Genomic DNA, 25480 nt, shown 5'->3' with positions numbered 1-25480 from the left:
TACAGTCTGTGCTTCTAATTCTTTTCTCATTCCCTGACCTTGCTTTATGGATTCCTTTTCAGTGGCCTTTTCTGGCTCCTTCTGCTCTGATAGCTTACAGAAACCTTATTTCTTTTTCTCTGTCATACAAGAGAAGTGAATTGTCTGAAGTGGGGTTTCAGGGTTGAATGAGAACTTTAGTGTGGGTGTGCATCCTACTGAGTCACCTCCCAGCCCCATGCTTGAAAACCCTCCATGTAGGTGGCTGCTTGTCCCTCTGAGCCCAGAGAGAGCTGATGCAGGTGACATTACTCTTCCCAACAAAAGCCTTTGCTTCTCACTCTGACAAGAAGCATAGCAAACAGCTTTTGCGAAGTTTCTGATGTGCTTCAGTTTTCCTCCAGAGATGCCGAAGGAATATTATGGAATACTGAAGAGCAAACTCATTCTAGAATGCTGGGAACGAAGATACTTGTATTTGAAACTTGGTAAAATTGGAACTTGGCTAAAAACGTTTTCTCTCTGGTATGTGTGCCCAGGGCACACACAGGTGGTTAGGGAGAGATTTGTATCCCTGTCATATTTTAGTCTAACAGGTGATCTCTCTGAGAAGCTACGCAGTTATGATAAGGGGCGGGGGTGTGAGGAAAATGCTAAAAAGATGTTTAGGCTCAACTGAAGGCTTAATGTAGGAAGAGTTCTTGCAACATCAGAATGTAAATAATTTACTTTACTCATTCATTCAGCAGGGTGAAGGGAGGAAAGATTAATGGGCAGTTTAAAAGAAAGTCCAGTTAAAACCTTTGCTGCCCTAATGTCATGGATGCAAGAGCCAGTTTAATCTAAACAAAAGGGGCAACTCACCCATTTGGGCAGGGCTGGGAGACCACACAGTGGCTAAGAATTGCCCATCAGCAGGTTCCCGCTCTTTATAGACCATTTGTTTCCATTTGTAGTGAAAAAGGAGATGCTCTTGTAGAGGTTAAGTCACCCAGTTATTTGTTATAAACTTTCAGAAAGGAATGGGTTTGAAACAAGTCTTAAGTGTTTCAGTGACAAATATTTAACGTCACCCCTGAGATTTATGGCTCTTCTGTTCGCCCTTTGAAAGCTTTTAGTTCAGTGGCAAAGGTTACTAGGGGCTTGCCCAGCAGAAAAGAGGTCTTTTCTGTTGTTGTTTTATCATCTTAGCACTGGCTGGAGAGTATTGCAAAGTTTCGGCAATGAATAATCACCCTTTCTGCTCACATTGTCATCTGTCCTATGACTGTGATTGTCCTCGGAGACTCATCTAAGGCATATAAGTGCTTCTGGCATCTGGTCTCTCTGCTTTCACACCTCCACAGCTGTGATGCAGGGCGGGAGGGCTGATCCCAGGCCATCCCAAGCCACAGCACGGCAGAGCAGGGTGGCCCGGGTGTTATGTACCTGCTGTTCCTCACTGGTACCCTGTCTGGAGCACCTGTTGTGTTGGGATACTTGTACTAGAATAATCCAAATGGTGAGGCCTCATCACTTTTTGGCCGAGGTAGAACTTATTTCCTTTTAATGTCTAAATGTTGATGGTGAATACCCCTGCTGGCTTAATTATGGGAAATTAGGCCTCCTGAAATTGTGCCTAATGTGTTTCTGAACAAGATACTGGGTACCGCATCATGCGGCCACATGGATATTAACAGATCTGCTGTAGCTCACCAGTGTGAGCCATAGTGACCAGCTGCTAGTGACCACGCTGCCTCCACCTGGCTTTGGGGCCATGGACCGGGGGGTGAGATGGGTGGTAAGTCTTCCTTCCTAATGATACAAAGACAGAACCATAACTCTGATAGAGCCTTTACCGAAAGGCCGATTATGACTTATCATATCTCTCTCCATCTGTCCAGCCCAATTCTGAGATTCTTTATCAGGCTTCCTTCTTGCTCCATGTAATAAAAGCAACAGCTGACATTTATTGTGTGCTTATTATGTGCCAAACAGTATTCTAAGCATTTTGTGTGTATTATTCCGTTAATCCTCACAAAACTCTTTGTGCTATTATGATCCTCATTTTACAGATGAAGACACTAAGGCACTGACAGCTTCAGTGACCTGGCCAAGGGCACACACTAGCAAGTACGGAGTGGCATCCGACGCCAGGCTGCCAGACTCCAGGGTCTTTTTTTTCTTTTTTCTTTTTCTTTTTTTCTTATTGAGACGGAGTCTTGTTCTGTGGCCCAGGCTGGAGTGCAGTGGGGCAATCTCAGCTCACTTCAAGCCTTCAAGCTCCGCCTCCCGGGTTCACACCATTCTCCTGCCTCAGCCTCCCAAGTAGCTGGGACTACAGGCGCCCACCACCTCTCCCGGCTAATTTTTTGTATTTTTAGTAGAGACAGGGTTTCACCCTGTTAGCCAGGATGGTCTCGATTTCCTGACCTCCTGATCTGCCCGCCTTGGCCTCGCAAAGTGCTGGGATTACAGGTGTGAGACACTGCACCCGGCGGACTCCAGGGTCTTTTAACCACCATACTCTACTCCTTCCTTCCTCACTAGGAAGCTCCGTGCAATTCTCTGCCTTCAAATTCAGGCTCAGTTGCTGGAAGTCTCCCAAAGGGAGAAGGAAGCTCCCCTCTAAGCCAGTTTAAGGCTCATCCACCAAGTTTTATTTTTCTATTCCAGAATTGATCTCTTTTAAATGACTGACAGCTCATTTCCTTTGGAAGAGACTCCACTTCTGCCTACAGAGGGGTGGCCTTACCTTTTCATTCTCCGCAAGACATCACTCTCACAAAGAATGCCATGGAATAATATAAGTATATTTGCCAAGGTCTGGGCTATTCAATCAGGATGCAAAATAGCCATTTCTGTTTCTTTAAAGGAGAAAAACAGATCAGAGCTGTATATTGCTGTGCTGCCTTCTCCTGGATGTCTTTGAACTGCTAAGTAAACAAGAACACATAGGACTCTGCAATAGCTCGCAATCACAGGGAGTTACAGGGGAGTCTAAATTCCTATGCAAGAAAGTTTTCTTTAAATCAGTGAGTGTGGGCACTGGAGATAAAAGCTTCTAGAAAGAACACATACCAAAGCCTCTGTATTTTAAGAAATGAAATCTCTGGCCTGGCGTGGTGGCTCATGCCTGTAATCCCAGCACTTCGGGAGGCCAAGGCGGGCAGATCACGAGGTTAAGAGATTGAGACCATCCTGGCCAACATGGTGAAACCCCGTCTCTACTAAAAATACAAAAAATTAGTTGGGCGTGGTGGTGTGTGCCCGTATTCCCAGTTATTCGAGGGGCTGAGGCAGGAGAATCGCTTGAACCCAGGAGGCAAAGGTTGCAGTGAGCCGAGATCGCATCACTGCACTCCAGCATGATGACAGAGTGAGACTCTGTATAAAAAAAGAAAAAAAAAAGAAAAGAAAAAAGAAAGAAATCTCTATAGGTGATTCTAATATGCAATCCTGGTTGCAAGCCACAATGTGAGGAAATTCATGGCAAGATATAGATCTGCTAAAAGATACGCTTTATCTTACCAAACAGACATCTGATTAGAGATGGAAACATGCAGTCTAGTGAATTTGTAAGCACTTGGGTCTTATACAACCACAATGTGTGTGCGTGTGTGTGTGTGTGCGTGCGTGTTTGTGTGACATGTGATGTATTTGCTTTGCATTCGCTGACTCAAAGGACCTGTCCAAGTAGCAATCCTGCCAACTCTTAGGGGGCATGAAATTCTCCTAACGTTTTTATATTTTAATAAAAGGTTTCAACTTTCATTTAAATGAAGAAAGACAAGAAGAAGTAAATCTGAAGAAATTTTCACAGCACCAAACATTAGATCTCAATTTTTTTTTTTTTTTTTTGTATTTTAGGCAAAGAGTTTTTAGAAACCGTAAAGAGAGAGAAATAGGAATAGTTTATTTTCTTCTCCCACAGTGGCTTAAGACTGGCATATTATTGAGTTTTTTACTTGCTCTTATACTTGAAAATGAACGTGGCTAGATATATTCTTGTTTTATACTTTATTTCCCTCATAACTTTTAAAGTATCGCTCCATAGTCAATAACTCACATTGAATTGAATTTTTTTTTGTGGTGAAATCTGAAGCTAGCCTGACTTTTTCTCCTGCACTGAACTATAATTTTTTTGTCAGGAGGGTTAAAAATTCTGTCTTTATCCTTGAAGTTAAATCATTTAATGAGGCTGTGTTGATGCCAATAATTTTCTGTCACTTATTATTTTCCATATATGTTGTATGAATTTAATTTGCAGATTCTGTTTTTTCCACTTCACAGAAATTTTTTGATGTTGTATCTCTAAATATTTTTTCCCATTTTTTGGTTCTTAATGACAGGAGTCCCAGTTAGCTTTTGGTTGGATCTTCTTGGCCTTCTACATGAATCATCCACTCTGCAATTGCTTTAATTTCTTTGTCTTTCTTATTCACTGAGAATACCTAAAACCCTTCTCTATGTCATTAATTTAATATTTAACACTATCTACTCTATTTTTTGCTCTTTCTAAAATATTATTAGGGTTAGGGTTCTCTATTCTGTTTCATTGGTCTATGTGTCTGCTCTTATACCAGTATCATGCTGTTTTGGTTACTATAGCCCTGTAGTATAGTTTGAAGTTGGGTAGTGTGATGCTTCCATCACACTTTGTTCTTTTTGCTTAGGATTGCCTTAGCTATTCAGGCTTTTTTTGATTCCATAGGAATTTTAAAATAGTTTTTTTTCTAGTTCTGTGAAGAATGTTAATTATAGTTTAATAGGAATAGCATTGAATCTATACCTTGCTTTGAGCAAGTATGGCAGTTTTAATGATATTGATTCTTCCTCTCCATGAGCATGGAATGTTTTTCCATTTGTTTGTGTCATCTCTGATTTCTTTGATCAGTGGTTTGTAGTTCTTCTTGTAGAAATCTTTCACCTCCCTAGTTAGATGTATTCCTGGGTATTTTATTCTTCTTGTGGTCCTTTTCAATGAGGATTCATTCAAGCTTGACTCTTGGCTTGACTGTTGTTGGTGTATAGGAATGCTGGTGAGTTTTGTACATTGATTTTGTATCCTGAGACTTTGCTGAAGTTGCGTATCAGCTTAAGAAGCTTTTGGTCTGAGACGATGGGGTTTTCTAGATGTAGGATCATGTTATCTGCAAACAGGGATAGTTTGACTTCTTGTCTTCCTATTTGAATGCCCTTTATTTCCTTCTCTTGCCTGATTGCCCTGGCCAGAACTTCCAATCCTATGTTGAATAGGAGTGGTGAGAGAGGGCATCCTTGTCTTGTGCTGGTTTTCAAGAAGGGAATGCGTCCAGCTTTCACCCATTTAGTATGATGTTGGTTGTGGTTCTTATTATTTTGAGGTATGTTCCTTCAATATCTACTTTATTGACAGTTTTTAACATGAAGTATGCTGAATTTTGTAGAAAGTCACTTTTGTATATTTGGAGATAATCATGTGTTTTTTGTCTTTAGTTCTGTTTATGTGATGAATCACACTTGTTGATTTGCATGGGTTGAACCAACCTTGCATCCCAGGATGAAGCCTACTCGATCATGATAAATAAGCGTTTTGATGTGTTGCTGGATTTGATTTGCCAGTATTTTGTTGAGGATTTTTGCATTGATATTTATAAGGGGTACTGGCCTGAAGTTTTCTTTTTTTATTGTATCTCTGCCAGGTTTTGGTATCAGGATGATGCTGGCCTCATAGAATGAGTTAGGGAGGAGTGTCTACTTTTCAGTTTTTGGAAATAGTTTCAGTAGGAGTGATACAACCTCTTCTTTGTACATCTGGTAGAATTCAGCTGTGAATTTATCTGGTCCTGGGCTTTTTTTGGTTGGTAGGCTGTTTATTACTGTCTCAATTTCAGAATTCATTATTGGTCTAGTCAGGATTCAGTTTCTTCCTGGTTCAGTCTTGAGTGGGTGTATGTGTCCAGGAATTTATCAATTTCTTCCAGATTTTCTAGTTTACGTACATAGAGGTGTTTATAATATTCTATGATGTTTGTTTGTATTTCCATAGAGTCAGTGGTAATATCCCCCTTATCGTTTCTCATTGTGTTTATTTGAATCTTCTCTCTTTTCTTCTTTATCAGTCTAGCTAACAGTCTATTTTATTAACGTTTTTCAAAAAACAAGCTCCTGCATTTGTTGATCTTTTGAATAGATTTTCATGTCTCTGTCTCTTTCAGTTTAGCTCTGATTTTGGTTATTTCTTGTCTTCTTCTAGCTTTGGGATTTGTTTGTTCTTGGTTCTCTGGTTCTTTTATTAATAGTTGTGATGTTAAGTTGTTAACTTGAGACCTTTCTAACTTTTTGATGTGGCCATTTAGTGCTATAAATGTCCCTCTTAGGCTGGGTGTGTTGGTTCACACCTGTAATGCCAGCACTTTGGGAGGCTGAGGCAGGAAGATCATGAGGTCAAGAGATTGAGACCACCCTGGCCAACATGATGAAACCCCATCTCTACTAAAAATAAAAAAATTAGCTGGGCATGGTGGCATGCACCTGTAGTCCCAGCTACTTGGGAGGCTGAGGCAGAAGAATTGCTTGAACCTGGGAGGCAGGGGTGGCAGTGAACCGAGATCGCACCCCTGCACTCCAGACTGGTGACAGAGTGAGACTCCATCTCAAAAAAAAAAAAAAAAAAAAAAAAAAAAAAACTCAAAAAGTTACCTCTTAATACTGCCTTAGCAGTATCCCAGAGATTCCGGTACATTGTATATTTGTTCACATTAGTTTCAAAGAACTTCCTGATTCCTGCCCTAATTTCATTATTTAGTCAAAAGTCATTCTGGAACTGATTTCTGAACCTGTTTTCATGTAATTCAGGAACAATTTTCTTGTAATTGTATGATTTTGAGCGAACTTCTTAGTCTTGAGTTCTAGTTTGATTACGCTGTGGTTCAAGAGACTGTTGGTTATGAATTGAGTTCTGTTGCGTTTGGTGAAGAGTGTTTAACTTCTGATTATGTGGTAGATTTTAGAGTAACTGCCACGTGATGATGAGAAGAATGTCTATTATCTTGCTTTTGGGTGGAGAATTCTGTAGATATCTCTCAGGTCCATTTGATCCAGAGCTGAGTTCAGGTCCTAATATCTTTGTTAATTTTTTCTTTCTTTTTCTTTTTTTAGTCTTGCTCTGTCACCCAGGATGGAGGGTGGTGGTGCGATCTTGGCTCACTGCTAGACTGCAGGTTGGATCCAAGTGCTGAATTCAGTTTGCTCTTGATTTATCTTGTGTTTGTATTCAGGAGTGTTTTTCTCAGCTATTCGTGTAAGAACTAATGTTTAAGCCAAGAGGACTCTTCTGTTATTTGGAACACAAAGCATCTAGATTAACTTTTGTCAGGAGACTGACTACCAAACTCATATAAACACTGCTCAGACAGCCCATGCAGGCCCTGCACAGACACTTGCTGTCACCTCCATGGTCTTTCTTGAGTTCTCTTAGACTAACATTCCGTAATTACTGCTGCCTTCCTTTCTTCCAAGGGCTGCACCCTCTAGCCCAGTACTCCTCACACTGTCATGTACATTTGAATTACTGGGAATCTTACTCAAAAGCAGTTTCTTATTCAGCAGGTCTGGGGTGGGGCCTAAGATTTTACATTTATCACAAGCTTTCAGGTGATATTGGCCCACGGACCTCACTTTGAGTAGCAAGGCTTTAGGCCACAATAAGAGTATAATTTTTATTCCAGTTTTTAAATAATTTGACACTGTTAATGACAGTGTATGAGAGACATAAGGTAAAGTGAGAAGAGTACTGGGGGAGGTCAAGATTCGATTTCCATTTCTGCTGTTTACGAGTTGTGTGCTCTCAGCTTTAATTTTCATGTACTAAAAAATTGGGAAAATCAAATATCAGAACAAATGTGTACATACTTTGCATAAGGTATTTAAGTGAAAGGATTAAATAATCCTCTATGATTAACAAGAATGATTATCAGCATTTCCCAGGTAATTTATTGTCATCAAAACCACAATATCAGTAGATATCTAAAAAGTTAGGATGAAAAGAGATAACTGTTGTAAAATGCCCATCACTGTGCCTGGGATGTACAAAGAAATACATGTTAGCTATTCTTATTTTTTTTTGAGATGGAGTCTTGCTCTGTTGCTAGGCTGGAGTATAGTGGCGCGATCTTAGCGCACTGCAACCTCCACCTCCCGAGTTCAAGCGATTCTCCTGCCTCAGCCTCCTGAGTAGCTGGGACTACAGGCATGTGCCACCACGCCCAGCTAATTTTTGTGTTTTTAGTACAGACAGGGTTTTACCATGTTGGCCAGGATGGTCTTGATCTCTTGACCTCGTGATCTGCCCACCTCGGCCTCCCAAAGTGCTGGGATTACAGGCCTGAGTCACCGTGCCCGGCTAGCTATTCTTATTTTTATTCAATCTGGTAAGATTGGGCAAGGAGAAAGCTGTACTTTCCAATGGGTCTGTCAGCCTGTTCTTTCTATGTAGTCTCCATTTGATCTTGGGTGTTGTACGTGTGTTCTCCTAATGATGCAATTATGTGTTTAAAGAGACAAAGGCAAAATGAAGTCTGACCAGCAACCTGAGAATGTTCATGTTTACATCAGTGAGGATACTTTAAGCTGCAAGTAACAAAACCTCCAAATTCAATTTGTTATAAGCAATGGGGAAAATGTATTATGTCACTTAACAAGAAAACCTGAAATAGGACAGCTCTAAGGTTAGTTGATTGGGCAGCTGGGCAGGTTTTTACATCTCTCCCATTTTCCATTTTGGAGTAATGGCTCCTCTCATGGTCTCGGAATGGCTTCAGCAGTTCCAAGTATGGCATCCAGACAAGACAATCTCTAGGAGAGAAAGAGAGTTTTTCCCTGTATCTCTGTATTTCCAACAGAGGAAATAACTCCCAGAAGATCCCAAAAGACTCGCTCTCTTATCTTAACAAGATAAGCTTGTTAGTCAGGGCTGGTTCATGTGCCTCTTCCTAAGCTAACCCCACTAGCATTGGCATCGGGATTGCCATGCTTCTCTGGATGGTAAATTCAGGAATTTTCTCTATATTGCATGGGAAAGGATTGAGACCACAATACAGAGTTCAGAATGCAAGAAAGAACGGCTTTTGGACACTCAGCAGTGTAGATGGTGTTCTAAATATGAAGGGTACAGATGAAATCTTCCCGGGGCAAACACCTTTGAATTTCCTACCCAGGACAGGATTCTCTTCCTGTTATAGCCATCTCAAATACGTTTCCATTGGCTTAAATTTTTAGTGGCAAGAAGCTTAATTATTTTGAGTATCTTTGACCTCTCCTCGCTATTGACCCTTATTTGCAACCCCAGGTAAAAGTCGAAGGTGGCTTGAGCATCAAGAGTACCACGCCCTTGTAAGGAGGTGTCACCCTCAGCTTCTGAAGGTGGGGTGGACCCTGAGGCTAGCGCTGGGCATTGGCCAGAGTGAGAACACCTTTCCAAAGCCTCAGCTGTGCCTGTTTTTCTGTGTGTCTCCTCATTTGACCCCTATGATTCAAGCTCGTATTGAATACCCTGACCTCCCCTTCACACTGCTTCCCCTAATGGTTTATCATCCTTCTCTTAATAACTTTCACACCAACATTTCAACTGAAAGCTATTGAAAATGTGCCACTTTAAAAGACTGGGCTTACCTTGCTTGTCAGTACTACCAGCAAACATCCCCCACCCTCTTCAATCACCAAACACCACTGTCTCCCACTTTTTCAAATAAATGGAAAAACTTTAAGGTCTTGTAGGACCAGATTTAGGAGCCACTGAGAATGTGACCCATTTATTCTGAACTCGCAGGAAATCAGTTGACCTTCCGTAGATACTAACGTTTAGATACATGTGCAGCTAGAGAGATTTACGTCCTGGCCTTCCACTTGCTTCTAGAGTAGTTCACCTTTGCTCAACAGCGTTGGAAAATCCACACAACGTTTATTTCTTGCTCTAACAACCTTCTTGGAGGCTTCAGAAATAGTCTTTTATCTATTCCAAGACGGAGGAGAAGTAACAATGGTTTTAACCTCACTGCAGAGCAATCTAACCTTCTAAAGTGGACGTTATTCAAAATGGAAACAGAAAAGCTCAGCTTCCTACTGACGGTGGATTATTTGTCATCATCATCGCTGTCATTAAAAAATGTTGCAAACGATCTTGTCATTTTAGGAAACCTCTGCTAAAAATGTTGTTTGCTTTATGCCTTTAAATGTTTCTGTGCTTGGCTTTTTTTTTGCATCATTGGCTTTGCCTGAAGAAGTTGGCCCCATTAAGATCAAGGGAGGAGAGGAGTCTCCGCTTTGCACAGGAACTTTGGCTGCCTGAGGTTTGTGGAAATGAGGAGAACATTACCAAGGTGCACGTCCTTGTTCAAGTGAAGCTCACTGCCAATCTGTGGTGTGCTGGGAGGCAAAGGCATCTCTGTGCTTCCTGCTGCCTGCCTGGTTTCAGGAAATCTGCGAGGTCTCCGTGGAAGCTTCACAAGTCTTTCTTTTCCTGACAGTGTTAACTGTGTTTGAAGCCCCCGACAGGGCTGCTATCATCTCTAAGCAGGAGCTTCTCACCCCGATTTCCTGATGCCTGAGAGTAAAAACCATGTGTAATCATTTACTGGGAGGAGCGGTTTATCCATCCAATAGAACCTAAATCACGCCTTACACTTAAACTTGAGTGCACACCCAAATTTCCTGGAAAACTTGCTAAAAGTACAGAATGGGAAAGGTAACCTCTACTTTGATTCAGTAGGTTTGCACGGAGCTCTGAATCTGCATGTTAAGCTGAAAACACCAGACGCGAATCTGAGGTGGTGCTCAGAAAAATCTATTAGGGGAAAATCTGCTCTAAGCCATAGGCTTGAAAATCAGCAGCATGGCTTCTCTGTATTGGGTTTGTTGCACCCCTGAGCACCAATCCTCACTGGCCTTGCAAATTTGGTGGCCCAGTTTACAGATGAGAAGAGTGAGGCGCCCAGTGGTTAGGTCATTTGCTCACAGCCTCGTTGCTGGCAGTGGTCTACTCCCTGGTGTGAGCTCAAGGCTACCTGAGCTACCTGATTCCAAGACCTGCGCTCTTGCCATACCATCTCCCAGACAAATGCCTGGTTAGGCCCCAAACTAGCCTCTGAACATACAAAGATGAGTAAGATAGTCTTCCTTTTTAGAACTGATCCTAGTGAGTTTTGAGGGATGGTTTTTCTCCCTTTGCTTCCAGATGTGGAAAATCAGTCTGCCCAGTGATGGGCAGAGCCAGGACTAGGAAGTAAGACCTCCTGGAGATTTTTCTTCTGTTTCAGGATGACAAATTAAGGGTGGCTGGGCTCGGTAGCTCACAGCTGTAATCCTAGCACTTTGGGAGGCCGAGGCAGGTGGATCACAAGGTCAGGAGTTTGAGACCAGCCCGACCAACCTGGTGAAACCCCGTCTCTATGAAAAATACAAAAATTAGCTGGGCGTGGTGGTACGCACCTGTAATCTCAGCTACTCAGGAGACTGAGGCAGGAGAATCGCTTGAATCCGGGAGGTGGAGATTGCAGTGAGCCGAGACTGTGCACGGTACTCCAGCCTGGGCGACAGAGTGAGACTGTCTCAAAAAAACAAAAACAAAAACAAAAATAAATTAAGTGCACTTGACCGTTTGGCTGATGAGCCGCCTTGCTGGCTCTGAAGAACCTCCAAAAACAAGGGAATCCAAAATGGATTCCTACATTCATGAAGAATTTGGATCATGCTCTATTCTATCTCAAACCATGTATCTATTTTTGATGATGTTAAACGTTCTCAAGGCATTCCTAATGCATGGTATTGTGTGCTGAAATAAATAAGATGGTTGAGATGGGAACACTCTGAAATAAAAGCACCATAAAATGGGTTGTGGTAGGTGTTATTGTCAAAGGTCCTATCTGATCTGCCTTACTAAAGTGGTGCTTCAACCTCACAATGGCCGTCATGTTGCTGAGCGTTCATCAGGCCAGCACTGCACTGGGGACTCTGCCTGTGTCGCCCCAGATGTCTATACGTTTATCCTCACTGTTTTACAGAAGCGGGAACAGAGGCTCAGAAAGGACACTCGTGGTGAAGATGAGGGTTGAGCCCAAGTCTGAAGCCTTCATATTTAAACACCGTCTACTGGGCTGCCTTTTGTTCATTCCTCATAATACATTCGTTCGACAGATGGGAGCTAGATGCAGAGCACAGGGTCTTAGAGATGAGGTAGTTCAACTTCATCCTGTTGTATGAATGGGCTCCGTATCATCTCCTGAACACAGTGATTGCCCTCTCTTTATACACTCTTAGGGGTGGGCATTCAACATGTCATAGGTAATCCTCAAAGTTCCCTTTTACTTAGAGGATGAAGCACAATCTCCCCAGGCATCCATGTTTTGCCCTATTCAACCTCTAACTCTCTCTCCTTGACAAACACATTAGTCAATTACTGTCTGCTAAGCTGACCACATGCATTTCCAATCTCTGCTACTGAGAGAAACTCCCACATGGCGTAGTTCCTTTTTTCTCTGTGTTTCTCTGAGTCTAGTCATCTTCAAGTCCAGTATGAAGACCTTGTCCTCAGCCCAAAGCGAGTTTTCCCATTTTCCCAGAGCACTGCTCCCCACACTACTCATTTGGTTCCTAGTGTAAGCTGCTCCCTAGTGTTCACCCTTTCTATCGTCTATGGAACCATCCGATGAGATTGTGAACCCCATGAAAGCAAGAGCCTTGTCCTATTCATCTTTATATTCTCAATGCCTCGTTTACCCCAGAATGGTCTTTCAGTAAATATTTGTTGTAGATAAAGATTACTTTCCCTAGTAGAAACTGCATCATCTGTCCTGCATTAATTTCCATGTGAGTGGCTGCCTGGAACAGGGTTATCTCTCAGTGTTGTTTGATTGGCTGAATTTTTTTAAGAGCTTATATGGTGATCAGGCTGGAAGGAGAACTGAGTCTCACCGTTACTTCCATTTAACACTTACATACTGGGACTGAAAAAATATTTATGGGAGCATTGTTTGTAACAGTGAAAAAGTGCAAACAGTCTAAAAACCCATCATCATGGCATGGGTAAATACACTGTAGCACACTCGTAAAATGGAATACTATACAGCAATGAAAAAGCACCAGTGAGAGCAGCATGAATACACATGGACAAATCTCATAAAAATAATGTTAAGCAAAAGAGCAAGCTGAGAAGGATGCACATGATGCAATGCCATCCATACAGAGTCAAGAAATGTCCAAAGCAATATTATATATTGTTCATGGGAAAATGCATGTTTAATGCAATTTTAAAGCAACATATACCAAAGTAGTGCTGTGGGAAAATGTATGAGTTTCCTGGGCCTGCTGTAATAAAATACCACCGGCTGAGGGGCATAGGCAACAGAAATGCATTTTCTCACAGTTCTGGAGGCTGAAAGTTCGAGATCAAGGTGTCAGCATGGTTGGTTTCTCCTGAGACCTCTCTCCGTGGCTTGCAGATGGTTGTCTTCTCACTGTGTCCTCATGTGGCCTTCTCTCTGTATGGGCATCCCTAGTCTCTTTCAGGTGTCCTAATCTCCTCTTCTGATAAGGACACCAGTGAGACTGGCTCACCAAAGTGATTCTGCTTTAACTTAATTACCTTTTTCTAAGGCTCTATCTACAAATACAGTCATATTCTGAGATACTGGGGACTGGAGCTTCAATGTAGAAATATTGAGGGCACACAGTTCGGTCTGTAACAGCAGACTTGGTGCCTCCGGAGGGCTGTGATGAAGAATCTGTCCCTGGTCTCTCTCCTGGCTTCTGGTAGCCTGAGGGGTGCCTTGGCTTTAGACAGTGCTCTCTCTGCGTCTTCCCCTCATCTTCCCTCCGTGTTTGTCTCCCTGTGCATCTGCGTCCAGATTTCCCCTTTTTATAAGAACACCAATCATATTGGATTAGGACTCACCCCACCCCAATGACCTTATTTTTTTTGTTGTTATTTTTATTTTTTTGGCAGAGTCTCGCTCTGTTGCCCAGGTTGGAGTGTTGACTCACTGCAACCTCTGCCTCCTGAGTTCAAGTGATCCTCTTGCCTCAGTCTCCCGGGTAGCTGGGATTACAGGTGCCCACCACCATGCCCGGCTAATTTTTGTAGTTTTAGTAGAGACGGGGGTTCACTATGTTGGCCAGGCTGGTCTCGAACTCCTGACCTCAGGTGATCCGCCCGCCTCGGCCTCCCAAAGTGCTGGGATTACAGGCCCAATTACCTTATTTTAATTTGATCATATCTGTAAAGGCCCTGTCCCCCTATAACATTACATTCTGAGATACTGGGGATTAGGACATCAACATAATCTTTTTTTTTGAGAGACGCAATCTAACCCACAGCAAAGTATGTAAATGTACAGGGTGAAGAATCGACCGCGAGGGACTTGAGTTGTATGTGTCCTATTTTAGTTTTTAGGTGAACATTTTATAACAATAACAGTTACAGCAACAGACAAAGGGATTGAGTAGAACTGCCAAACTGCTTCCGCAAAAGTCTTCAGAGGCAGAGGAGGGAGAAATCTTTTTCTGGTCCTACAGGGACAATTTTCCTCTCACAGCACAGTCCTAGGGAGGCTGTCACAATGAGACCAGCTTCTTCCATTGCTGGACAGCTTTAATCACTAGATATTTATTTATTTATTTTTGAGAAGGAGTCTTGCTCTGTCACACAGGCTGGAGTGCAGTGGTGCGATCTCAGCTCACTGCAACCTCTACCTCCCGGGTTCAAATGATTCTCCTGCATCAGCCTCCCGAGTAGCTGGGACTACACATGCTACACATGCTGGGATTACACATGCTGGGACTACACGTGCCACCACGCCCGGCTAATTTTTTGTATTTTTAATAGAGACGGTGTTTCACCGTGTTAGCCAGGATGGTACTGATCTCCTGACTTCGTAATTCTCCTGCCTCGGCCTCCCAAAGTGCTGGGATTACAGGCGTGAGCCATCACCCCCGACCTAGATATTTCTTAAAAGTTCCAGGCCTAAACCTTCACATTAACTTCCAGCTGTGGGTACTATGCTGATCTCTGTCTGAAGCCACGTAGACTATGCCTGTGGCCACTTTTACCTGGAACACTTTGATGTGTTTGAAGGCATGACTCGCCCTGTCCTCTCTCCTCCCTGTTTGGTGCCTGCTCTTTCTCCTTCTCCTTCTACTGCCCACATTCCCATTTCTGATTCCTTTAACTCCTCCTCATAGAATGAGATGTTCTTGATTTGGGTGCACCTGACAATGGACTAAACAAGGCATTGCTCTGTCCGCATTGAGCCTGTACTTTATTCAGCAATTGATGACTCAAGCAACTCTTTTTTTTTTTTTTTTTTAAACTGGGGTAAGTAGCTGGAAAAAAAATGATGATGCCAGGCTTGATGTGGGAGGGCAGAAAATTCCCTTTTTAGAGGAGCCCCAGGCAAAGGGTAAGAATTTCCCGGATAAAGAGGAGCAATGGTTTTTCAAGGAGAGGAGGCGGCACGCGGGAAGGAAGGTAACTTGAGCACCTGAAGATGTGAACCAAGTCGCTGCAGCTTGAGGGTAGGTCAAAAGAGGGGAGGCCTTTGTTGAGGCTGGCGAGGGGCTGATAGATCATGTTGAAAACTGTGGTTTTGATTTTTCAGGGACGGTACGAAAAAGTGTTTAGCTGAGAAGCAACGTGGTCATATTTGCATTTTAGAAAAATCAGCTTAGCTGCAGAAGTGATGTAAGAGAGTGGGTGAGCGGAAATGAAATGAGAAGCCTATTAAGAGGTTATTCCAAAATTGTAGCCCATGTGGGAAATAAAAGCAGTGTTGATCAGGGTGGTGATGGTGAAATGTTCAGAAGTGCATGGATTTGAAACATATTTAAGATGTAAAGTAAAACAGGATGATTTATTAGAAGCAGAGAATGAGGGCAATACTACTCTTAGTTTGGGGCAAAAGAGACCCGACTCTGAGCCTTATACGTTATTCCAGGGATTGGCAAACTCCAGCCCATGGGCCAAAGTGGGCCCCTGTCCTGATTTTTTCTTTAAATAAAGTTTTATTGAAACACAGCTGCACTCATTCATTCTGTGGCTACTTCTTTGCTACAGTGGCCTTTCTGGCCTGGAAAGCCTAAAATATGTACCAAAAATTTTGCCAATTCCTGTTTTAGAAGACTACTCACATCACAAACACTCACAAAAAATAAAGGTATTAATAAACAAATGGGTCTCTCTCAGCCCAGGCAAGTCACTTGCCCATAACCTTAAACAACCACTTTCAAGACTAAGGCTGCCTGGGTCCCAGGAAGATGCTTCTTTCCGTCTCTTCAACCTGGCTTCTCTATACAAAGGCATCTAAATGTTGTGGCGACTTTGGCGTGAGCTGTTGCTAACACTGCTTTTCAGTGCAGGAAGGATCTGAGCAGAGCAAATGCCTCCATAAAAGAAAAGATGAATTAATGGACTTTAGTCTATTACATGAATGAAACGAAGTGTAATTTCTCAGTAGGTTCAGTATCCACCTTCACTGTTTGTTTTACCTAGCGCTGGCATACTTCTAAGTTACTGTGGTCTCCGGAGTGCTTTTGCGTGGCAGCTGAGGAATATTTTGCTATACTTCACAACTCATACTACTCTGGTTTAGACCCAACATGAATGAAGTATGATACTGATTCTTTACGCAAACATAAAAGCTACACGTATGCATATGAGCGCCATACATATTCTTACTCTGGGCCCTGCAATGGTTAGCATGGACCACAGCAAGGGAAGGGTCAAGGATACCAGATACCAGATACCTCTGGGTATCTGGTGTGATCACATAAGCAGTGGAGGTGACAGCTAGTTCAGAAGATGTTTTGCAGAGCTTTTGAGAAAGCAGGTAGAAGAGGTGGAGTCGGCATTTGGATATGCACTACTCAGAGGGGAGGTCTGGGTGGGTTGAGGACATCAAGTGAGGGGTGGTTGGTCATTGGATGTGATCAAGAGCTCCTGGAAAGAAGGAGCTCCTGGTTAATTGTGCCACGTAAGCTGAGGAATGGATTTAGCTACCTGGAAGTCATTAGTGACCTCAGCATGGTTCTCATGAAGTCAGAGGATGAGGATTTGGAAGCCATCCATGTCGAGGTGGTTTGAAATATGCATGAGGCATGAGGAAGGCACACCGTGAATGTAGAGAGTAGGTTGATGCCTTTTGAAGGGGATGAGAAGTGGAGCAGTCACTGGAGGAGGGAGTGGGACCAAGGGTAGATTTTTTATATTTTATTTTTACTTTTAAAGATAAGAGGGACTTGAACATGTTTCAGTGCTGATAAGGAGGTTCCACCACAGAGAGGAAAGTTGATGATAAAGGAGAGAAAAAAATTTACAGAGCCACTCTATGAGCAGATGCTCCGTTTGTTTGCAGCCTCGACACACTGATGTATTCTTTGTTATGTCTCTGTTATGTCTACTTCAGGTAGGCATAAAAAACAGCAAGACTGTGTTTGCTGGGAGAGATGACAACCTGGCGACGGGGAATCCCTGAGGAAGCTGCCTCTGAGACCTCACCTTCCCCTGCCTCACTGTCAGTACGGCTTATGGTCTTTTGATTCAGGTGCATACAGAAGAGGCTCTTGTTATGTATCCCTCAGAAAATGAATTAAATTTAAAATAGATCTCATTTCAGATCCAGAGGCTGTAATGCTATCAGCCCACTAGGTAGAAATAGCTTGTTGCTCTCTTGGTTCCTTGCAGGCTTAACAGCGGGATTGCATGTTTCACAAATGAGTGTATCCTGCGTGGAATTCTGACATGCTCTCCATCACTGTTTCACCCAATTAAAAACGTTGTACTCCACAAAGAAACAGCATTTAGGACACGGGGGTCTCTGAGTGGCGGAGTTTTTAGAAAAGCTGTCAGTGCAAAATGAAATTTAGAATCTTAGAGATGGCACCAAGCTGGGAAATTTACATACTATCAGGAAGCAGGACTAACTGTCTGGAATAATTGAAACTGCAATAATAACTTCAGTTGTCCTAGGGAGTAATGTTAGAAAATATAATAAACATTTTCCAAATCCAAGAGCTTTTATTTGCCTTCTATTTACTACAAAGAGATGCTGTCACCTTCCTAACTAAATATCTTCTTGACATAGTTTAGACCCCCAAACACTGGTTCCCATCATCATCAATGCCATTTGGAGCAATTATTGTGCGGAGTGCTTTGTATATATCTCTTTATTTTACCTTTATAACAATCTTGTGTGGTCCTATTGTTATCTTCATTCAGAGGAGGAGGAAAGAGATTCAGAAGGTGAATTGCTTGCCTAAATGTCACACACACTGTGTGTAGTTGGCAGAGTTTGGGTATAAACTCAGGCAGGATGACTCCGGAGCCCTCAGCTTTCCCTCCTTCATTTCTCTATGTAGAAATAAGGGATCTTACCTTTGGCCCTCAGGTAGCTTAAAATCTGATTGGAAGTATATGATGAGTGTACTCATAACGTTTCCATAGACAGAGTTTGTTAAGTTTGTTAAGTATAATAAGGGGTGCTTTGGAGTTTAGGAGGGTGAGGAATTACTCCTGGGCATGCAGACGGGCGTGCTATCAAGGTTGGTTCACCATTGATCCTTAGAGCTAATGAATTGGTGGAGTTGTGATTGATTGAGGTGGGAGTGAAGGATGGTTAAGGTGGGAGGAATAGTAAGGGCAAAGGCAGAGTTAAATCAGAGACAATGTCTGGGGAGCAATGAGTAGTCCTATTTAACTGATGTATGTGTGGAACAATAACACCAAAGACTGTGGGTCACAGCATGGGAGTGCCTAAATGACAGTATGGCTATATTCTCTCCATGCATTCTGGAAATAGTATAAAGGCTAGAGTTGAGTTGATAAAGAGACAAGTGCACTAGGAAAGCTGATTCAGCTTCTGCCATCCAGCATATATATATTTAACTCAGATGATATCACTAGGAAGTAAGTACAGTTCTTTAAAAAGCTTTAACCTTTTTCCTTTCATCACACAATCAGTCATTATATGCTGCTCTTTCTGTGTCTAGCACAGTGACTTTCAATTCTTGCTGAAATTATAAACCACCTGGGGAGGCGATAAAACTCTTACTGCCCTGTTGGGATACTAGACCCATTAAATCAGAATCTTTGGGGTGGGAAATAAGCATCAGTATTTTTCTGAAGCTTCCTGAGTGATTCTTATATATAGCTGAGGCTGAGTACCATTATTTTATCAGATCCCTCCCTTGCTAAGTGAACTAATTAATTAATTACTGCCATAGGCATAGCTGGGTAACTAAAATGATAGTTGTGCTGGTAATAGAAAAAGAAAGATCAGGAATAAGAGCTGACTTGGGAAATGGCGAAATATTTTGAAATTGGCATATCCAAGTGGAGACTGGATGTTTCTTCATGGAGATTTGTGGGCTCTCCTTGTCATTGCAGCCTCTTCTCTAGGCTCTATTTCCCGAACATAGCAGGTGCAGTATAAATGTTTGAATCTGGAAGTCCAGTGGGCATTTGGAACTAGGGTTTCACATGCACTTGAGGGAAGTCAGTGTTGCTAAGATTAAGATGTTTGAGTTATCTGCATATAGACAATGATGTAAGTCATACAGATGGAAAAAAGAGAGAAAAGATCTGACGACACAATATTGGGTAATATCAGCATAAAGGGAAAAGGAAAAAGAACTAAGGAAGAGAGTTTTAGATAGAAAAGAACAAAATAATGCAAAGCCAAGATGGTGGAAAAGGATTCAATACAGTAAACTATTTAATATATAAAATGTTACAGAAAGGTAAAAAAGAAAAAAGAAAAAGTTGAGGTCAAGGCGAAAAAATCTGAAGGTTTTGGTGCATATAGTGTAGAGCAAAGTATTGTTTGCTAAATCATACAAATAGTATTATTCATCATAGAAAAAATTACAAATTACAAAAAAAATCAATCACTTATAATACCACCATTCAAATATAAACACTTAAAATTTATAATTATTTTTTAAAAAATATAAATCTGTATTTTTGTAAATAAAAATGGGACGTCATATATATAAACATGAAATCTGTTTTTCATATAAAATGTATCATAAATATTTTTCCATGTCAATGAATATACACAAATGGTAATTTAAAATGCCTTCAAGTTATTCTGGTTGTAATAGAACTGCTATAATTTGTTTGACCAACCTTACTGGTAGTTTTTAATTTTTTGAGATTTTAAAGTTTTGTTCCTATGTGGTTGTACATATGTTTATTTCCTTAGGTTAAATATCTAGGCATAAAATTCCTAGGTTCAGGTATATGTACATGATATAATCTTTGCCTTCTAGAAATCTTCTACCACTTCACACTTTTATTAGCAAAACATACAATTGGTTACTTTATCATACACTCGACAATACTGTATATATTCCTTCTTTATTTTTACCAACTTGTTGGGTAAAAAATGATTGTTCTATGATATGTATTTGCTTTTCTTTGATTACTAATTATTCCAGTTGTTTTCTCGTTAGCATATTTTGGACTTCTAGGAACACTGTTCATTTGCTATGCAGAATGCTTTTTTCCAAGATGGACTAGAGACTTAAATGTTAGACCTAAAACCATAAAAACCCTAGAAGAAAACCTAGGTAATACCATTCAGGACATAGGCATGGGCAAGGACTTCATGTCTAAAACACCAAAAGCAACGGCAACAAAAGCCAACATTGACAAATGGGATCTAATTAAACTAAAGAGCTTCTGCACAGCAAAAGAAACTACCATCAGAGTGAAAAGGCAACCTACAGAATGGGAGAAAATTTTTGCAATCTACTTATCTGACAAAGGGCTAATATCCAGAACCTATAAAGAACTCAGTCAAATTTACAAGAAAAAAACTAACAACCCCATCAAAAAGTGGGCAAAGGATATGAACAGACACTTCTCAAAAGAAGACATTCATACAGCCAACAGACACATGAAAAAATGCTCATCATCACTCGCCATCAGAGAAATGCAAATCAAAACCACAATGAGATACCATCTCTCACCAGTTAGAATGGCGATCATTAAAAAGTCAGGAAACAACAGGTGCTGGAGAGGATGTGGAGAAATAGGAACACTTTTACACTGTTGGTGGGACTGTAAACTAGTTCAACCATTGTGGAAAACAGTGTGGCGATTCCTCAAGGATCTAGAACTAGAAATACCATTTGACCCAACCATCCCATTACTGGGTATATACCCAAAGGATTATAAGTCATGCTGCAATAAAGATACATCCACACGTATGTTTATTGTGGCACTATTCACAATAGCAAAGACTTGGAATCAACCCAAAAGTCCATCAGTGACAGACTGGATTAAGAAAATGTGGCACATATACACCATGGAATACTATGCAGCCATAAAAAAGGATGAGTTCATGTCCTTTGTAGGGACATGGATACAGCTGGAAACCATCATTCTCAGCAAACTATCGCAAGAACAGAAAACCAAATACCGCATGTTCTCGCTCATAGGTGGGAATTGAACAATGAGATCACTTGGACACAGGAAGGGGAGCATCACACATCAGGTCCTATTGTGAGGAGGGGGTAGGAGGGAGGGATAGCATTAGGAGATATACCTAATGTAAATGACGAGTTAATGGGTGCAGCACACCAACAAAGCACATGTTTACATATGTAACAAACCTGCACATTGTGCACATGTACCCTAGAACTTAAAGTATAATAAAAACAAAAAAGAATGCTTTTTTCTTCACATGTGTAGATTAGAGGAATGCCTGATTATTGCTTCCCACTGGTTTCCCTTCCCTGATTTCCAGAGTTCAAATTATAGTAGATCTCATTTTATCTTTCTATGGACATTTAAAAGGGAACTTATGATGGAGAGATGTCTCAGGACGGGTTCCCTGAGCAAAGATGCTAAGACAGCGTATGATTTAGAAATGCTTTAGTGGCTTATCCCTCTGCTAAGGAAGAGAAGGAAGCGGGATTGTGGAGAAGACAAAGGCAAATGCAATGCTGATGGGACAAAGCTTTGCCAACCCTTCATGGAGTTCTGGAGCCAATGTTGCCCAACACAGCTGACGGTCTTTGGGCCAGAAGGTCCTGGCCCTTCCGCTCTTACCTCACTGAGTCATTGGATGGGTAGAATTGCCGGATTTAGCAAATTAAAATACAGGATGCCCAGTTCAATTTTTCAAATAAACAGTGAATATTTTAAAAATAGGAGTATGTCTCAAATATTGCCTGCAGTGTACTTACCATAAAAAATTAAACTATCTATTGTTTATCTGGAAGCCAAATTGAACTGGGTGTTTTGTGCTTCATCTGGCCACCTTAGATGTGGGCTGCCTGAGAAATGTGTGATCTTAGACATGCGGCCCAGGTGCGGCAGGTTCTGAAGGAGCTGACAGCTGGGACAGGCTGGCTGACCACATGCCCCATGTGTGCGCAGGAAGTCCTCTTTGGTGGCAGATATGGGTGATTAATTTCCACGTTCGGGGGAGTTAAACACAGGATTCCAGTTCTGAGCTCGAACTGGACATTCCAGGGGAACAGCTTCAATTAATCAGGAGTTAATTCTATTATCTATGAACTCTGTGACTTTTCTCATTCTTGAGTTCTTCCATCAGAACCCTCTCAAAGTTTTTTTAAATCAAAGCTCAAATTGAGAAAAGTCAATGAGTTCATAGACAATAGAAGAGAGGAAGTAGTGGGTGAGTATATACTATTTTTAAAAGTTGGCTTTGGGAAAAGCTTTTCTAAGGAAAACGGTAAAAATGCTAACAAAGAAAAGAGTAGGGAAACTTGTGATGTTTATAGCAGAAGGAGAATGGATTGAAGATATTGGGCTAAAAGGTAGAGTAACTGTTGAATCAAATTCCAAAACAAAGTGACCAATTTTGCCAATAAGAAACAAGCCTTCTTCTGAAAAAGCAGGGGAGGAAAATAAAAATCATGAATTGGAGTGGAAGGCAATTGTGGGAACTTAATTTGTGTGAACTCTATCTTTTTAGGAAAAAAAAAAAGCAAGGAGTCTGCTGAGACTGAAAATAAATGATAGGGTTTGAGGTTTGGGAGACTTGCAAACAGCTTCACCATCATGAGCATAATTTGGAACACAGGATTTTGGAGAAAGGGTTCAGCCTCAATAACTCCATCTTCTTCCTATGCCACTGAACGTGGATGACATACGACGTATAAGACATGGTTTCTCTTTTTAAGGAGTCTATATTGTAGTTGGAGAGAGAATTTACACATGAAAAGAAATATCCATCTAGGAAATATATAAGCTCAATGCAATTCTGTGGTCTAGTCAAAATCTATTATAGTTCAGAAGGTCAAGGATTGCTGTGAGCTGGAGAATCTGAGAAGAATTCACCAACAAGGGGAAACTTTGACGTTGAGTGTTGGGTAGGAGGCAGACATTGCAGACAAAGTGGGACAAGCACTCCAGGCAGGAACTTTGTCCTTTTGAGAAATAGCAGTTTGGCTGGTGTCTTTTAGGTCGTATCTATTCCTTGGATGAACACTGTCACAGTTGGCACTGTCCATTTCCTTCATGTGCTAAGCCTACAAGAGCCCTGAGTCATTGTGGGATCATTGGTTGGAAATTTTACTGCAGTCTAGTGACTCTTGAATGAGAGTTAGAAAACATGGCCCCCTATTCCTCCATTTTCATAAGATTGGATGACATGTAAACTGTTTCTGAAAAGGGGACAATGGGAGGATCAGATGGCATGTGGTCTGTTGGCTGACAGTGCTCATTGGCTGCAACAATGGAACAGCAATGAAAAGAAGTCTTCAAGAGGTTCCTGGACTGCCTGGAGACTTTGAGTGCACTGTTACAGAACTTGTTTTAGCATTCATGAATAGCAAATGAGAGCAAAGAAGTAATTTAACTTAATGAGCTGAGAAAGCTTTGCAAGACTCCTTGAGTACTTCCCAGCCTATGTGCTACCCTAACTGCCTATGGAAAGTAGAAGAGATTTGATGCTTTTCCTCTCTCTCTCTCTCTCTCTTTTTTGGTGGTGATGGTAGGGTTTAACTCATTACTAATTCTATTTTCGTTTCTTATAAGGAACTTAAGATAGATCTTGCCCTAATACTGCCAGACTAATCTTCCTTAATTACATCTTTTATTGCATTGTTTTCCTGCTTAAAAACCTCCAAAGGCTCCCTATCTCCTACTATAAATTCTTATTGATTTACAAAACTGCCATAATCTCTGTTTTTTTTTCCAAATTCCAAATGTATTCTTTTCTAAGCTCTAAACTTACCCAGTTCCCTTGACAAACTGCCCTAAATAGAGGTGTTATTTTAACAATGGAGAACATTCTCAAGGCATGTACACTTAATTATTATTTTGTCATGTTTTCACAAGGGACAACCTTATAACTTAGATTAGATCTTATCTCAGTGATATAACTGTGGTTATATTTTCATGATCTCATGAATTCCCTCCTACCTTCCCAAGGATATTTCCTATTGGCTCTCTTGCTTATCAGCTGGAATATTTTCCAATAAATGGAGGTTCTCTTCTGGATATCTAGTAAAACCTCTGTTTTCAGTAGGAGATTTGATCAGCCTTTGCAAAAACTAAACAGCTTGTGTTTTGTCAACATCAATTCCCAGTTCAGATTAGAATCATTAGTGGCAGAGCAAGTGCTATTTGGCTGAGAAGGAATAATTAAAGCAGCAAACAGAGATCTGTGTAATTCTGCCCATGTTTTGCATAGATAATGGAATGAAGACATGTCACAAGGACTTCTGAAATAGATGATAACATGATTTCAAAGATAACATGATTTCAAAGATGTGTCCCCACCCGGCATTCAGAAACCAAGTTAAATTACCAAAGGGACATAAAGATTAGGAAAACACAGCATCCGCACTGAAAATGAGGAAAAGGTTTCATTAACATGTTACAAAGTTGGAAGAAGTTTTGAGACAGCACAGAAGAAGTGACAAAAATAAAGACATAATTTCTCTTATTTAGAAAATTCCTCCCTTCCCCTTTCCTCTCCTCTCCTCCATTAGAAAATGCGGGTATTGGCAGTGGTGAGCTGGTAAACTGGTTTTCTGGAAAACTAAAGCCTGAATTTGGGGCATTTGGTGTGTGGTGTAAATGCACCTGCCTTGGCCAATTTCAAGCTTCCAATGCAGAATTAGGACTGGCCACACAGATTCAACTTTTCAGAGCCTACCTTAGTTGGCTCATCACACTGTTGAGTATTATGGGAAGTCAGTGTAAATGGGGGCTTGGAATAAGCCCCTAAATTGGTTATGTGGGTGTGAGGGTGTGTGGCAGGGATTGGAGGCCGTGAAGAGTTGGATGCTGGCTCCATGGATCCTTTTAACTTCCGGGATCCATAACTCCCAGGAGCATCAGTGCTGGGAGGTACAGAGACAAGTCAACAGGAGAAAACAGCTAGGGTGGACCTATTTTCTCTCTGACACAGACTCTCAGCTGCAAGACTCTTTCTCTGTAAGGCAGGTAGGTGGAATGTGGAAAGACCAGGTAGAAGAAACAACTAGATTTAGAAAGATGGCCAAAGTATGA

General features: G+C 41.4%; 1 long non-coding RNA gene across 3 annotated transcripts in view; it reads left to right on the top strand.

Annotated features, from left to right (window-relative positions):
• The window catches only part of LOC105473534 (uncharacterized), a 142187-nt gene that overhangs the window by 85042 nt on the left and 31665 nt on the right, over positions 1-25480 (top strand). Inside the window, exon 4 of one of the 3 annotated variants that reach the window (XR_011615246.1) lies at positions 20440-20499. The exons of the other annotated variants lie outside the window; for them this stretch is intronic. This is a non-coding gene — a long non-coding RNA (uncharacterized lncRNA). Of the gene's footprint in view, positions 1-20439; positions 20500-25480 lie in introns of those variants that run through there. 3 annotated transcript variants of the gene reach the window in all.

This window comes from Macaca nemestrina, chromosome 17 (assembly GCF_043159975.1).
Source record: "Macaca nemestrina isolate mMacNem1 chromosome 17, mMacNem.hap1, whole genome shotgun sequence".
In the NCBI taxonomy this organism is placed as follows: Eukaryota; Metazoa; Chordata; class Mammalia; order Primates; family Cercopithecidae; genus Macaca; species Macaca nemestrina.
The sequence above is the reverse complement of the archived record's forward strand: the minus strand, read 5'-3'. Positions and strand labels throughout refer to the sequence as shown.